Consider the following 17,103-nt stretch of genomic DNA (forward strand, 5'->3'; position numbering starts at 1 on the left):
AAGGCCGCGTCCATCAAATGCTCTGTCCGGGACCCCCTTTACCTTGGATGGTTAAAATCCGTGGAGTTGGCTTTTGGGTTTAGCGATCCCGTCAGCGCAGTGGAAGGGAGGGCAGCTTCCAAGGCGGTGATGTCCTCCCTTCTCCCTCAGAGTAGAACACGCGGGAGCAGAGGAGGGGTGAGTACGGCGGGGAGGGCGAGGGCCGCGCGGCTTTCCTCCCCCGGGGCCTCCCGACCTCCGTCGCTTCACAGTCGACCCCGAAGCCTGTGGGGTCGCTCGGAAGCTGAAGCAACTTGGGGCGCGAGAGGCCTGGCGAGGCAGGGGTGCGAGGGGCGGGGGGCGCGCCCCAGCGGAGGGGGGAGGTCGCGGTCCCGCCGCGGGGGGGTCCCCGCTTCCCCCTCCTCCTCCCCCCCCCGGTGACGTTGCGGTTTCCGCCGCGGCCCGCCCCTCCGCCCCCTCCGCCCCCTCCGCCCCCTCCGCCCCCTCCGCCCCTCCGCGCCCTCCGCCCCACACTCACCCGCCCGCCCGGCTCGCAGCAGCGCCGCCCGAGGCTGCAGCGGCGCATCCCGAGGCGCGGCGGGCGCCCTGAGGCCTCGGCTCCGAGGGCGCCGCGGGCTGAGGCGGGGGCAGGGGAGGCCCGGGCGCCCTGGACCGAGGCGGCCGCGACCGAGGGGGCCCCGGAGCCCGCGCCCAGGCCGGGGAGGCGAGGACCAAGCCGCGGCGGGGAGCGGTAAGCCGGGGGGCGCGCGGCGCAGCTCTCTTCCGGGGTCGCGGGCGGGTCGCGGGGCGCCGGCGGGAGGCGGAGAGCCACGTCCCGGGGCGCGCGGGGCGCGGGGCGTGCGGGGCCTCCTCCCGCCCCGGGAGCTGGGGCTCCCGCCGCCCGCGCACCCGCCGAGCCCCCCCGCCCCGCCGCCCGCCGCCCCCCGCCCCGGGGGCCGCCCGCACCGAGGCTGGGGCGAAGCTCCGGGCCGGCCCTCCCGGTGGCGCTGGGCGCTGGACTCCCGGGCTGGGAAGCCCCGTCCGCGGCGCGCGCGGGGGCCCGACGTGTCGAGCTGCGGCGGCGACCCGGGCCCCGTCGCTCCTCTGAGGCAGCGGCAGCCCCCGTGAGGCCGGCTGCCGTCGAAGGCTGACCGCGGCCCCGCGGCCCGGGGCGGGAGGGGAGCCTCGCCTGCCGGCGGTTCCTTGGCTCAGGAAAGGACACTGAGGTTCTAGGCTTCTTCGTGTCAACTTCTTTAAAAAAAAAAAAAAAAAATTATTTGTTTTTTTTTTGTTTTTTTTTTTTTGTCTTTTCGTTAGTCCTGGTTTTCGTTACTGATACACTAAATTTGAGAGTGGACGTTCTCGTTGCAAAACAGTTCCACACACACACACACACACACACACACTTTCTTCACAGAATTGAATCTTTCAGGAATTCGCTTTTCTTCAGCTCTGAAACGATTTCTCCATGAATGACAACTTCCGAAATGATGTGTGTGTGTGTGAGAGAGAGAGAGAGAGAGAGAGAGAGCGCCACGTTTGGTGGGCTGTTCAGACGCTACTGCCACAACGGGGAGGGAAAGGGGGTCACAAAAATGTCATGATTACGGGGGTCTTTGTCTATCATGTGTTTTTTTTTTTTTTTTAAGGTCACCATACAGGCACAAGTCGTGTTATGAAGTGTGTAAATTAGATGTATTTTAGTGAAAAACAGAGAAAAGACGGGGTTTCATGCCTCCGTCCTCTAGGGACCCCCCCCCCCTCAGCAAAAAAGTGCAATACCGGGATGCTGGTATTCGGGGAGACAGACAAGGGTGTATAAGAAACTGCCCTGGTGCTCCTGGAGTTGCTTTGAAGAAGCCCCTGAGACTTTGGGCCTGGGAAGTGTCATTTCCCATTGATTGGTATATCATGTCCGTAGGACTTTCATCAATTCTTCGTTAATAAAGACATTTTCCTGCAAAGTGCATTTTTACATTCAGGTTAATAAGTATTGATAGTGGGCAGCCCTGGTGGCTCAGTGGTTTAGTGCCTGCCTTCAGCCCAGGGCATGATCCTGGAGACCCGGTACCGAGTCCCCCATCGGGCTCCCTACATGGAGCCTGCTTCTCCCTCTGCCTGGTGTCTCTGCCTCTCTGTGTCTCTCATGAATAAATAAATAATCGTTTTTAAAAAAATAAGTATTGATAGTACAGTCACCAAGTAAAAGGGAGTTCTCAAAAAGAAAGCATTTGGACAAAAAGGAAAATTTGCAGCAGCACACACAGTATAGGCCTTTGCCACCATGGGGGTTATTAGGATCTTGCTGCTTCTGCTGGGTAAAAGCTGTTGAGGTTAGGGGCTAGTGTGGAAGACACCGGTAGCGAGTCAACCAGTTTGGTCACATCAGGTCACTACAAATGTAGTGACTAACATTTGTGTGAGCATCAACTTTAGTATTTATAAAATTAGTCCACAGATAAGCTAATACGGGTGTTCAGTGAGATTTGTGGTCTGGCTGGTCCAGTGATCTTGCAGTGCTGCCTTGAGAGGACCTGGTGGTCATCCATAAGGTTCTTAACTTCACAGGTGTTGCCCTACCTTCCTCAGGGCTTCTTTTTAAAGATTAATCTCTGAAAACGTGTTTTATAAACACAGGTGAAAATGCATTCTGCAAGTACATAGTACTTATGTGTATCTTCATATGCTTTATGGTAGATTATTTTGGTATTTATTTCTACTGCCGTGGATCACACTGTGTGAAAGAAACTATGTTATTCCCATTCAGTATTATGATTGCAGCAAATGATTGGAGAGGAAAAAAGGACAAAATATTTAAATTTAGGTTTCAATATGTCAGTAATCTAAGTTTTCAAATGGGTAAAGAAGTGGTAAAAAGACTAGCATTTTGTCATTCCAGTGGATATGAAGTATTATTTAACTATTAGCATGTTTGAGTCTAAAATGTAGTAAGTATTCTTACTGTTTTTTTTTTTTTTTCAGCACTCCCCCTGCCCAAGAAAAAAAGAGAAATAGTGTTATTTTCCTGGGATGTGTTTGTGACAGGACTTGGAGCAGGGGAAGAGCCTGTGGTAGAACTTCATCATCATAGTGAATATTAGTATTTCATTTACTGAGAGGGCTGGACCTCACTATTCTGAAGGAGTGGGTAAGGGTACTCAGTGAGGTTCGATGGGCAACAGCCTTCTGAAATAATCTGTCCAAGCAGAGGACAAGACAATTGTTACTGGATGCCTGAGGGTTTCCTCATCTTGGAATTATACTATCTTCCTCTATTTGGGGGTCACCCAATTACCAACAGATGTTTGGATGACACAATAAAATTCTCTAAACCTAGAATCAGTGCCCAACTTGGGAATTAGGCAAGTGTATAAGACCAGACTACCAAAAAGAAAAATTGTTTTCCCATGCAATTCATTTGGTGAGTTAGTGGCACAATAGGAACTAGAGATGAAAATCCCAGACTCCTGAGGCATTGATCCATGCGTCCATTTGGTGACGGTGATAATTAGAAATGGATGAATTTCAAAAAGTCTTGCCAACTCTAAGGCCCAATTTTATTTTATTTTATTTTTTTTTTAATTTTTTTTTTATTATTTATTTATGATAGGCACACAGTGAGAGAGAGAGGCAGAGACACAGGCAGAGGGAGAAGCAGGCTCCATGCACCGGGAGCCTGACATGGGATTCGATCCTGGGTCTCCAGGATCGCGCCCTGGGCCAAAGGCAGGCGCTAAACCGCTGCGCCACCCAGGGATCCCACTAAGGCCCAATTTTAATAAGAAATCCCCTTTAAAAAATTAAATTCTGCATTAAGTGGATACTGTTTTTAATTGAAATAATTGTTTTTTTTTTTAATTTTGTTTACTCATGAGAGACACACAGAGAGAGGCAGAGACATAGGCAGAGGGAGAAGCAGGCTCCCCATGGGAAGCCCAATGCAGGACTTGATCCCAGGACCCTGGGATCACGACCTGAGCCAAAGGCAGATGCTCAACTGCTGAACCACCCAGGTGCCCCTTGAAATAATTTTTCTTTAAAGAAAATCTTTCTGTTAAGGAATAAACTTAGTCCTACGCTCTGACCCATCTACGCTTAGTGTTTCACAACTTCTATGCACATATGGAAGAGTGATTAGGTTAGTTGTTGGTGGAAAAGTGTTACAGAAAAGATTTAAACTAGTGGAAAGTATTATGGATGGGGTAAATAGGGGCCATTACGATTAATAAACCTTGCTTACAAATTCATGTGTTTAGACAATTAAAGGTAAGGGGAAAGTCCCTGATAGATCATATGGCTACATGAATACTTGCATTTTGAAATTGCCTAGTACTTTTAAATTTTTTCCAAATCTAATATTTGTATATCTTAGCATATTTTAGTGGAAGTGGAGAATGCTATAGAGCAGGTATCTTATCCTCATTTTAGGGGTGCAGAAATGGAAATACCATGAAGGTATTGACTTGTCTGTCATTTTACAAATAATTAGCAGCCTGCCTTAAATCAAGATGAACCCACACTGCACATTTATTTCTACTTTTCTCCTTCACAACTCCAAGTTCATGTTATTGAAGACTCTTACATTTCATTTTCCTACAGATGTAGTTTATGATGCCTTTTACTACTTACTGCTGTCCAGGGGCTGTCAGCTCTGTCAAATACTTACGTGCTTCCCAGACTTCTGTAAACTGGCCGTATAGAAGAACCCCTTCCTGCAGTTCCCTCTGCTTCCACTCTGGGCCTTGTAAGGATTCCATTGTGGGGGGCCTCTTCTAATTTCATGAATTCCTGCAGAGCCCTAGGCTCATCACTCAGTTCTCATTAGCTGCCTTCAGGTCTTTGGGTGCTTCACCAATTGTGTGGCTTGCTTCTGCCTATCCAGGCAAGCTCCAGCCTGTTGAGGGTGTGGAATCCAGATCCTCTTTTAGATGCCCAGAAGAGTATAAACCTGCAGGAGGCAGAGTGAGTGTTCTCAGAGCCTGTTGGAGATCACAAAGAAGGAAAAGGAATGATTTTAATTTGGCAAGAGAAGAAAAGACAGTTGAGGCCATCTGTTTATTTCTCGAATAGAGTAGTTTGTTCAGTCCTTAATTCAGAATAACACTGTGAATTTTAATGTGTGTTAAGATTACCACTGGATTTCCTTCTAGTTATTTCAACTCCCTTGGGATATTCCATAAGCATGAACTTGGTAAGTGTTGTCATCAAATGTTAGTAAACAATTCCTGAAAGAACAGAATTTGCCTCTTTGTAGAGGCTATAAACATACTGATAATAAGCATAGTTTGTTTTGACATTTTATATTTGGTAATGGTTATAGCCATTGGATTAGTATGGTCCTGGTTTTAAAAATAGGACAGAAGACATATATGCAGGTAACTCTCAATTACATGTATATGGCATATCCATTGTAGGTTGTGTCCATTTGCTTTGTCCTAGGAAGGGTCAGAGAGAGTTTGTAACCGAATGTGTATGTCTGCATGCCTAAAGATTTTTTCTATTACTTAAGGAATTAATATTGCCTCTCCTCCCCAGTTAATGTGAAAAAAAATAGGTAATCATAGCAAAATTCCCTGTGTGCGTTTAAATTAGTATACTTTGCTCTTCTAGTAGAAATTGAATAGGTCCACAATCAGTTAAAGAGCTGTCAGTGAAATTTTTCCATTTGAAATACTCATTGCATACACAGATGCCTTAGAGTTGTAAATTTGTATTTGTTGATTAAATCAAGGCTTCTGCATTTTTCTCGCGTGTAACAAACTTAGCTACTAAGCAATAGGCACTTAATGCATGCAGATGTTACACCACAACAAAGTTGAATCAGCATTTCATAACTCCTAAAAGGAATTTGTAAAGGAAATGGGCTAGCAAACTTGTGAGTCTATAATATTTTTATTGATGAAGTACACAGGTCATATACTGGCTTTACTGTTGGAGTCTAATGGCTATTGCAAGAAAAATGGGGATATTTGTTAGCAATTCATGAAATAGGAAGTAACAATGTTAGATTGGTTTTATAAATTTTAGTGTATAAGGTAGTAATCTGCAGATTATGTTGTGATTCCAGCAGGGATTACTCATTTGCAGACGTAATAGACTACAGATTGACACTTCCCAATAGAATACTCCCTTAGATTGAAGTACCGAAAGGGTTATTGCATTGCTGAAGTTAGTTTGCATCCAGAAAGTTGCGTCAGTGACAAGAATCTCAAGAATCGCATGATAAAAATCACTAAGTAGTTTAAAAGTGTTCTATGCCAAGGTACTCTCAACACCCTGACACACTGGGTAAAGCGGTAGTGAAGGTGGCCTGGCTGCAGGACAGTAACTGGTTACCTTTTTTACAACTCTGACTATAACTCTTTCTTCTTGAAGCAGCACTGCTTTTGTTATTTGAGTCTACTGAGGATAGACTATTGTAAGTCATGGATTTCTAGAATTCCATAAATTCTGGTGAAGAACTCTTCTTGGGGCCTTTGCTGTTTAATGATATCATCCTAGGAGGTACATATGGGGCCAGACCCACCAACCCTGTGGATAATCAGGCTTGGGCCAGCTGCATTTTGGAATCACCTGCAGTGTTTACACTTCTCCCTTGGGGGGAATGGGCCTGGCAGGAAGGAAAAAGTAGCCTGAAAGGGAATGTTGAACAGCTGTTTTCCATCTTCCCTGAAGAAAAAGAAGAGGAAATCGACTTACAACGAGCATCAAGAGGGATTTATGCTAAATACAGGGAAGTTTTTCTGAATGTTTTAACCTTTAGAATGGCTTTCTGAAGGAGTCCTTGGAGTTCTTCTGTGTTTAGAAAGGTTTAAGTGAGGCTGTCCTGGAGGGATGTCTTGTCAGGTTCTAATTTTATGACATTGGCTCATCAGGATATGAAAATCTTAGGAATTAAAAAGGATTTAATTATATGAACATAGAAGAAATGGTCAGTTTTAGTGTTTGACACTCAAGTTGCCTTTATGGTTTCTTCTTAGCATTTTTGTTATTAGAGCAAAGTATTTGCTCACTGGTAAATATTGATCATGTGTAAGAGTCCTTTAAACTTTCATTCAGGTGTGCATTATAATATCTGAAAATTCCTTTTCTCTATACTTACTCTGTTTTCTCTCCCCGAACAGGTCGCTTTTCTCTACATTTCTTTTTTTTATTCTAGAAAATCTTAAAAAAAGGTTTTGGCACCAGACTATAGTATTCCATTTGGGCTTTTCAGTAATACCTTTTATGTTTTTTCTGCTCCATTTTTTATAGTATAACTAGACTGGCAGTAGTGGCCACAGGAACATATGGGGCATTCATCAGTTATGTGGTCAAAATACAGAGGTTGCCTATGTCAGAAGGAGTCTGGAAACTTCTCTCATTTACCAAACTTCTTATAGCAGTATTTATGATTAAAAATTAATAATGGTATTTATAAAACCAGAATGTGAACTTTGTTTCACTTTTGTTTGGGAAGATAGACTCTCCAAGAGAATTGATTCTGTGGTTTTAGGCCAATGGTTCTGATTTTTGGTTTTTGGTTTTGGTGTTTTGTTTTGTTTTTTCAGTATTAACATTAAACTACTTGAGGTGTAATTATCTTAAAAGCAAGTTCATTTTGATATAACAAAGTGTTGGGAAAAGCACTCCCAGCCAATGTCAGTGGGCAAGAAGTAGAGCCCAGAAAAGTCAATGTCTTAGGCAATTGGAATAAGTATCTCAACTTAGTTTTACAGTCCATGGTTTTAAAGCAGCTTTGAAATGTTTTCACAATTACCTCTCAGAGGAAGCTGATTCTTGGAGGCACTGAAAAACCTGCAGAGTTATCTTAGGTAAGATAATTTTTGCTGACTCCTTTGATGATCAGCTTAATTTCTTCTTAACCTCCTTTATCTTTAAGTCTTCACAAGTTAGAGCCTATCGATCGGTTCTATTGATAACCCAGTAGAAATAGAAAGCAAAATAAGAATCAATCTGTTGGGGTAGCTAGCCGGCTCAGTTGGAAGAGCAAGTGGCTCTTAATCTTGGGGTATTGAGATTGAGCCCCAAATTGGGTATAGAGATTACTTAGATAAATGAACATTTAAAAATGTTAAGCTCCACTGTTTCTCCTAAGGAAACCAGCATTGTTCAGATTGGATTCATCACACATTAACCATATGTTATCTTAAGGTTCTAAAGTCCTCACCATTAAAATTTTGAGACTTAACTGTGACTTGCATAGAATTATTCCATGTTAAATTCAAATTAATAGTATTTTGAAAATATGCCCTAGGAACTTGGGAACTTTACAAATTCAATTTCACTTCTACTTGTTGGATTTCGTCTTACAAGTTTTAGGTTAAGTTGGACCACATTCAGTATCTCTTTCTTGGGGAAGAAGTACGTGTAGTATTTATCTACTCAGTTGCCATAAAATGATAAATTCTGTGTCTAAAGAAGTTGAATTGAGCTAGCAGTGTTAGGGCGGTTACATAATAGATCCTTCTTTGTGTGCTTACACCTTTTTTTCTTGGTGAAGCCACTGAAGTTTGGTTCAGTGATTGCAAGTTTTAGAAAAGATAAATCTGTATTCCTTGGGAATGAATGCTTTGATATTTAACTTTTTCCAATGTACTTTTGAACCTGGAGAGTTAGATGAAAGAACATTATACTTGAGCGATAGAAATACTGAAAGGATTTAGTCATTCAGCAAGTATTTGCCAGGTACTTCTGTGTTTGAAGAGACGTCTGTGTGGAGGCGAAGAAGGGAAGCATACAAAATAAATATGACATGGTTTCCAACCTTGGGGAGCTATAAAATCTGGTTGGTGAAGGATAACCAAGTATGAAACTTTATGAGAACAACTAAATGCTGACCAGAGCTGAATGCATGCAGTAGAAAATTGCAGGAAAGAGGAGATCCATAGGATTACCCAGGCAGATAATACCCCCAGCTAGGAGAGGACTTTGGGTCTCAGAGGACTTTATGCCAGAAAGGGGAAGGGAAAAAACACATCACAAGCAGGGCAGCTGAGCCAAGGCACAGGAAGCAGCGAAATAGAGTGGCTGCCAGATTGAGGAGAACTTGGGCAAATCGTGGGAATTCACTTCTCTCCTGTATCATTCTCTTTTCTTTCTTCCTTCACTCTGCATCAGTTCTTTCCGGGCTCTCCACAAGTATTTCCTGAAGGTGTCTGATTGCTTGTAATCAGCGTGCATATCGGTATAGGAAAGAGAAGACCCCTGCCTTACAGCAGCTTCTACCCCAGTGGGTCAGATTCACCTCAGATCCCTTTGGGATCCAGAGAGGACTGAAACAGTTAACTATGAGAAAGGAAGTATACCTTCACTAGTACTAAATGCGTACTTTAGTAAACACATAATGAAGCTAGCAACATTCTTTTTTTTTTTTTTTTTTTTTTTTTTAGATTTTGAGAGAGGCAGAGACATAGGCAGATGGAAAAGCAGGCTCCCAATAGAGAACCTAATGTAGGACTCCATCCAAGGACCCCAGGATCATGACCTGAGCCAAAGGCAGACGCTCAACCACTGAGCCACTCAGGCACCCAGCTATCAACATTCTTACCCCATTTTTAGGCCCAATTCAGGCACCACTGCCTCAGTACTTCTTTCTTTCTCCACCCCAGCCAGATGTGTCAACTTCTGTAAATCTCAGAAGTAGTTTGTCATTCTCATGCAGATATCCTTCTTTTTATTTTAATGGTTTGGGTAAATGTTTCATTTCTCTTGCCATCTTATAGGATGGTGTAAGCGCCTTCTTGGCTGGCGTTATTCCTGAATTCTCAAGGAATACTGAACGTTGCATGTACGAGGCCACAGGGGGAGACCACTTAAGCATGGAGTTGGCAGGGAAGGCTTAATAGAATGTTGTATTTGAGAAAGATAAGAGGTTGGGTGTGGAGCAGGACAGAGGAGGAGCCCCATGGGAGAGAGTAACAATGGGAATAAAGGAGAAAAATAAGAGTTGTGCTCAAGCAAGGAGGAGTAGCTAAGTGTGAAGGGAGAATTTGTGTAGGGAGAAAATGAGTGATAAAATGAAGGTAGGAGGTGTTAGACTGCAGAAGCTCTTGGATGAGAGAGTTGTTCATTTTATTGTGAGAATAGTGGCTCTTGAGTAGGAAAATGATATCATAATGGTGATTCTTTAATTTGTGAGGAATTCTATGGTTTATAAAGATAGTTGTTTCATGGGTACTATGGTCAGACTATGTGGGTTTCTCTCTTGGTTCCTTCACTGTCTGTGTGACCTTGGGTAACTTAATCTACCTATGCCTCAGTTTCCTCATCTGTAAATAGGGAATGATATTAATATCTACATTATGGGCCTGTGGTGAGGATTAAATGAGTTAACCCATGTGAAGTACTTAACACAGTTCCTGGCACTTGGTAAGCACTACATATATTTATTGTTATAAACAATATTGCTATAAGCAATAAGAATTATAATCTGTTTTTTAAAAGATTTTATTTATTTATTTGAAAAAGTGGGACAGAGATAGCAACAGAGAACAAGAATGGGGAGGAGAGGGAGAACAGAGAGCCCCATGAGGGGTTCTATCCCAGGACTCTGGGATCATGACCTAAACCAAAGGCAGATACTTAACCAACTGAGCCACCCACGTGCTCGCAATTTCTACTTTAGAAATAAGAAAATTATAGAGCTAGGACTCTGTATTAGTTTCCTAGAGCTGCTGTAACAAAGTGCCTCTAACTGGGTGCTTAAACAACAGAAATTTATTGTCTCACGATTCTAGAGGCTAGAAGTCCAGAACTAAGGTGTTGATGGGGTTGGTTCCTTCTAAGGCTAGGAAGGGAATCTATTCCATGCCTCCGCCAGCTTCTGGTGGTCTCTTTCAATCTTTGGCATTCCTAGGCTTGACAGTACTTCAACCCAATCTCTACATTCACATGATACATTCTCTGTGTGTCTGTCTCCAAATTTCTTCTTTTTACAAATATACCAGTCATATTGGATGAGGGGCCTATCCTACTCCAATATGACCTTTTCTTAATTAATTATATCTGCAACAACCCTGTTTCCAAATACGGTCACGTTCTGAGGTATTGGGGATTTAGACTTCTACATGATGACTTTTATAAGACACAGTTCAACCCATGACAGACTCCAAATCAAGTCTTTTGAGTCTATCACATTATGACTATTGTGTGCCAGAAGAATTATAGAAAAGGGGAGGAATCTGCAGGTGTGTATGAGAAACCGTTAATGAGCTTCCCTTGGCTCTTCTTTCTCCTTTTTGCCTGGACCTGCACCATTCTCTGAAGGGCCACAGTGATGCTCATGTCACAGAGAGCCTTGGGATATCAGTATGTCCCTGTCTCCTGAAGGGATCTTTTACATTTCTTTCTTCTTTCCAACATGGCAGTCTCTAGGACTTCTTTCCATTTGAGGATTGGAGTCAAAGGTATTAAGATAAGTTTAGGGACATTATACTTGCACTTGGTAATTTCAGCCTTTATAACTTTGGATGATATATTACTGTCCCAAAGTATAAGTGATAAAGAAAGAATTGAATACTTTTGGAAAGAGGCAAAAATCCAGAGTATCAATGGTAAGGATTTTACTAAAGAGTTGATTGGAGAAGAGTAAGCGGGTATATATGCAGGGGTAAGATAGAAAAGATATATGCAGAGGTAAGATGGAAAAGTTGATGCCTCTCAGGTTTATAGTTGTGATTGAGGAGGAATGGGCAATTGCGATTGAGGTTTATAAGCCACTAAGGAAGTTAGAAATATCCTCAAACAATAGAAATTGCCTGTGATGGTTAAAAAGAGTACATGCGCAAGTGGTGATTTCAGGTAGTGAAGGTATTAGGAGTTATCACTGAGAGAACTAAGGGGTGGTTCCAGGAATCAAAGAGGCTCACCCCACTTTGCTTGCAGGTTGGGAAGAATGAGGTGTGGCCTTCCAGAAAGAGCACAGCAGAGGAGAGGATGTCATTGAAAGAGCCAAAATTTCTTTATAAGATCTTTAATTTGGATTGGAAGATAACCTAAGTGACACTTGGTCTTCCACCCCTGCCCCATTTTCAGGAATTGCTTCCACATTCATTTAGGATAATACATGAGAAGAAAGTTTAGAAAATAAGATGTGTACAAAAGGAGTTTTCTTCAGCATCCAGCTCCACAAAGATAATGCCATCAGGTCGGACCCAAAGAAATAGCTGGGTGGAATCTTGTTGTGAGCAGAGGTTGGGTAAAATGGGGAGGGTCAAGATGAGAAGTGTATGCCTAGATAGGGAGATGTAGAGAACAGAACTAACGTTCCCAGAGTAGGATGCTAAAGACAGTATGAAATAGAGATGGTTGATTGACCAAGACATCCAGTTAAGCATACATGGCCTTGGACATACAACACAACTATTAACTATCTGGCCATGTTCCAGGCTCTGACTTGGGGTATTTCTGTCAGGAGACTTGTTTTTGGCCTGCAGAACTGTGGCCAGCAGTTATTTGTGTGTTCTGCACAGTGATCATAGTCTCCAGCAGTCTAGTAAAGCTTTCCTTTTCCTTAGATTGTTTCCTGGCTAATAACACTTTATAGAGCCATAAAAACTCACCATAATAAGATATTTAGCACAAAATAATAAGATTGGCATAAGTGTATGAGAAAAAATTCATTAGAAAGCATCCTATTCTTTTGAATTTTCTAGCTAAAAGAATTGTTATTAATACAGGAAGATTTTTTAATTTACAAATAGCACTAATAAAGCCCTTATACCAAGCCATCAAATAATAATCATCATCTTTGGGAATACAGTTAAAAATGAAGACATGAAGGGAATCACCCTAAATTTCAAAATAGAACAACTTTAATAAAAGTCTTGCTAGCCCCAGACAACCAACCATCCAGCAGAAAGAGAGGCCTGGCTGGTCTGGGCAGGAGTGGATGGCAGAAGTAGCAAAATGTCCAATCCAGTGAAAAATGGGCTGAAAGTTTTGAGGTGGCATTTAGAAAAAAACCCGGAGAAAAACCCGGGATGAAAACCATCTATGGACTGTTGGAAAACTAAATGGTATACTCAGGACATAGAGTGTGATCTGAGGTAGGCCAGCACATTAACAAGGGCATGGCAAGAATTGAGGACACAGCAAGCCACCTGCAGCCTTGGGCAGATATAGTGAGAGCTTTGTACCCGAGGGAGGTTTGGGAGGGCAGTGGGCATGGTGGCAGCTGTCAGTAAACTGTAATAATCGCCCTGAGTAACCTTGTAAGGGTCAGATGGTGCAGTGTATTTTACCTCCAAATGGTTTGTCCTAGTAGGCAAAGAGTTTTATTGCTGCTTTTTATGTAGTTACATTTATATAGTTATATAATTATATGTATAGTTCTTTCTGAGTTGTTAAAGGTTTACATCTTGACACATTAGTTCATCTATTCAGTAAATTATCTCTGCATGTTTTTTAAGTGCTGGGCACTCTTGTAGGTGTTAGCGATAGAGCAGAAAGCAAAGTGCCCTCATGGAGCTTTCATTCTAGAGGGGGCAGCCAGGCAGACAAAAAGAAATAAGTAAATTATATGGTAGATTAGAAAGTTCTAAGTGTTATGAAGAAAACTAAAATCTGGAAAGAAGTTAGGGAATGATGGTGATTGATTTAAATGACATGGTCACAGCCAGACTTGCTGAGGAAGTGATATTTGAACAAAGGCTTAATGGAGGTGTGGGAGCAAGCCACGTCAATGTCTGGGGGGAAGCATGCTAGGCAGAAGAAACAAGCCTTCAGGTGCTGAGGAGGGAGCACACCCCGTGAGCACAAGGAGAGCAAGGAGGCCACATGGCAAGAGTGGGGAAAGAGACAGAGCTGTAGGTCACGAAAGCATAGAGGCAACTGGGGCAGGCCACGTCATGCCTTGAGAGTGATTTTGAAGCACTTTGGTTCTTACTCTGAGTGACGGGAAGCTATTGGAGAGTGTTAGAGCAGTGACATAATCTGAATTGTAATTGAACAAGGGCGGCTCTGGCTCCTGCATTGAGAATGGCCATTGGGAGGTAAGGGTGAAGGCAGGCAGACTAGTTTGGAAGCTTTTGCAGTAATTCAGGCAAGACATGGCATGGCTTGGCCATTTTGGCCGTGGTGAAAGTGTCTGGATTTGTGGTATATTTTGAGGATGGAGTTAACAGAATTGCCTGATGATTTAGATTTGGAGACAGAGCGGGTATGGGAAGCAAGGGGAGTTTGGGTCTGAATTGCTGGTAGGATTGGTTGCCAGTAACTGAGATGGGCAAGTCCTGAGAAGACAGTGCCTGTGTGTCTTTGGGTTAATTACACGTATGTATCATTGTTTTACAAACCAAGTCTGTGGTATTCTGAGTTTTGATTATGATTCATAAGAGGACATTTGGAAAGTACTCAGGGATTTCGGTGCCAAAGAACTATGATCTGTGAGACAAAAATGAGAATTTTTAAAAAAAAGGTGCACATAAAAATGTTTGAGAATGTGAAGGCAGCAAAAAAATTCAGTTTTATCATTGGTGAGTATTTGAAGATTGGAAAAGTGGAAAATACTTGTATAAGTAAGGAATGAGAAAGAGCTTCATGTATAGTGAAAAAAGCATCACTCTCCAATATCTACTCAGTATACATACTCATGAGTATATATACTCATCCAGTAAGTGAAATTTTTATTTTTATTGAATAAGCTGGAATTATAAGTTTAATGCCAGCAAATTACTTTCCCATGAAATTCTTTTAAGCCTTTTGCCTAACATCTGTGTCTTTCATTTTTTGGATAATACCTAAAGCTTTTAGGCAGTCCATAAGTCCACTACTGTATATCCTGCTGTGCCCTTTGCTTCAAAAGAAATATCCTTGGACAGAATCATTTTTCTGGGGACAAATCATAGAAAAATAACAAAAGTTGAGTAGAGAAAAAGATCTGGTGAATAGTATCACAATATTTTCTAATGGGGCAAATTGTATATCAAGACTCCTACTTCTAACAGGAATTTAGATGATTGGACTAAAAAGAAAATACCCAAGACCACCAACAGACCCAGTGATCCACTAGAAACACTCACAAAAAGGTGTTTTAATCATGAATATGGTTTGAAAGAGCCAAGGATACAGATTAAAATCACCAAAGGGAGGGGATCCCTGGATGGCTTAGTGGTTTAGCGCCTGCCTTCAACCCAGGACGTGATCCTGGAGTCACAGGATTGAGTCCCACGTTAGGCACCCTGTATCATGGAGCCTGCTTCTCCCTCAGCCTGTGTCTCTGCCTCTCTTTCTCTCTGTGTCTCTCATGAATAAATAAATAAAATCTTTTTTAAAAATCACCAAAGGGAAAAAATACATGGGGGCAGACTTCAGGAGAAACCAGGTAAGGCTTCACCTCTCTTAGTGGAGTGGCACTCCTGGCAACAATATGTGACAACATGTGCAAAGTGTTGCCAGCCAGGGAAACTCACCCCAGCCTTAGTGTCCAGGGCTTTTCCAGGGGTCCAGTCATATAGGCACTCTGTGACTTCAGCTATTCAGAGTATAGCCCCTCAGAGCAAAAATAGGGAGTTTGTCATGAATCACATTGTTAGTATAAACTATCCGGTCGTGTTGCTACTACATGGCCCAAGGCCTCAGGCATACAAAAAAAAACTTGTATGAGGCAGATTATTACAAGCTCTCAGAGCTCATCTGAGCCAATCCTGAAAAGACAGACCTTTCTTAGAAATCTTGTAGATTTGAGCAGTAGGCCTACTGGGTTAATCTTTTCCTGCATAGCATGGTTAGTTAGCATGGTAGGGCCTGGAGGATGGTATTAGTGTCTCTGAGGGTCATTATTAGAGACTAAAACTATAAAACCTGATCCTGAAGGAGAATGATAGAAGGACATACCCAAAATATATACAGTTTTAGCTAAATTCATAAATGAGTGAAACTGAGTAGATTACTTATAAGAGGTTAAGTGTGTTTTGTGGTACTTAGCCTGAGAATCTATAATTGATGTCATGACTTGTTCCATGGGCGTTTGCAGCCGGTAGGCCAGGGGAGCAGAGGAATTGACCTGCAGGAACACATGGTGCTAAGGGAAAGGAAGAAAGTTGGCCCTGAGGTTGACATTGAGGCATTGGTTCATTCAACACTAGAGGCTGAGAAGTCCCATGATCTGCTGTCTGCAGGCTGGAGCCCTGGAAAGCTAGAAGTATAACCCCAATCCAAGGGCAGGAGAAGACTGTTGGTCCAGCTCAGGCAGGCAGGCAGAGTGCGCCCAGAGTGCATGCCCATGAATGAGTGGGAATTCTCCCTCTGCCTTTTTGTTCTGTTCAGGCCCTCAGTGAACTAATGAGGCTCACTCTCATCAAAGGGAACAGTCTATACTTTTACTTGGTCTATGTATTGAAATGCTAACCTCTTGTGGAAACCCCCTCAACAGACACACCAGGAAATAACGCTTAACCAGGTATCTGGGTACCTGTAGCCCATCACAATGACACGAAATTAACCACCAAAACTGGTTAAGAAAGAAAGTCACATATCTAAAAATCAAAGGGGGGTGGAGGAGAGTTGGTTGTAGAATTAAAAATAGTTTTATCCACAAATTCAAGGAATTACATTACCAACTGAAGGCTAATGTGTATTGCCATTTTGGGGATGTAGAGAATGTATTTCAATCAAACATCAGATTTTTTAAAGTTATATTTAGGTTCAGAAGTGATTTTTGTCATCTTTTAAGTGTCATCAAGACTGGTGTTTCTATGTTTAGGATATTTTCCTGACTGTAAACACATGTGTGTCATTATGGTATAGAAAGTTCTATCTCTCTCTATAAATATTGGTTGATGAAGAAATAGTATTAGATTTGCAGATTTCTTAGATGTATTGAATTTCTTAGAACATGTAGCCTGAAGTTATAAATGTGCCATTGAGCAGGAAGAAGGAGAAACTTCTTGGCTTCACATACTTTATATTTGTCAAAATATTTGATATTTTTAGGTTCCTGATGACTCTGCAAGGTTCTGAACACACAATGCATTGTACCTATCTTAAAAATAACATTCTCTGTGTCACAGTTTTTGTGAGCGCTTCCTCCTGGTGTCATGGCACGCTTCCTCTCCATTGGACTGACCTTGGTGGTCTCATTGAGAAGATGGTGATGATTGCTAGCTCTTACTGAACACCTTC

At 42.6% G+C, this 17,103-nt stretch overlaps 2 protein-coding genes across 11 annotated transcripts in view; one reads left to right on the top strand and one right to left on the bottom strand.

Moving 5' to 3' along the window:
• WDR27 (WD repeat domain 27) overlaps positions 1-422 on the bottom strand; it is a 214,781-nt gene extending 214,359 nt beyond the window's left edge. For 5 of the 8 annotated variants that reach the window (XM_077900355.1, XM_077900348.1, XM_077900331.1 and 2 more), the window contains exon 1: positions 43-422. The gene's annotated coding sequence lies outside the window, so the exon portion shown is untranslated. The remainder of the gene's footprint in view (positions 1-42) is intronic. The other 3 variants (XM_077900390.1, XM_077900364.1, XM_077900381.1) reach the window with 1 other exon arrangement.
• Positions 1-17,103, top strand: part of DSE (dermatan sulfate epimerase) — an 81,258-nt gene that overhangs the window by 723 nt on the left and 63,432 nt on the right. The window contains exon 1 of one of the 3 annotated variants that reach the window (XM_077900193.1): positions 20-177. The exons of 1 other annotated variant lie outside the window; for it this stretch is intronic. The gene's annotated coding sequence lies outside the window, so the exon portion shown is untranslated. Of the gene's footprint in view, positions 1-19; positions 178-573; positions 731-17,103 lie in introns of those variants that run through there. One more of the 3 variants, XM_077900202.1, reaches the window with a different exon arrangement.

The sequence above is a fragment of the Canis aureus genome, chromosome 1 (genome assembly GCF_053574225.1).
Source record: "Canis aureus isolate CA01 chromosome 1, VMU_Caureus_v.1.0, whole genome shotgun sequence".
Lineage (NCBI taxonomy): Eukaryota > Metazoa > Chordata > Mammalia > Carnivora > Canidae > Canis > Canis aureus.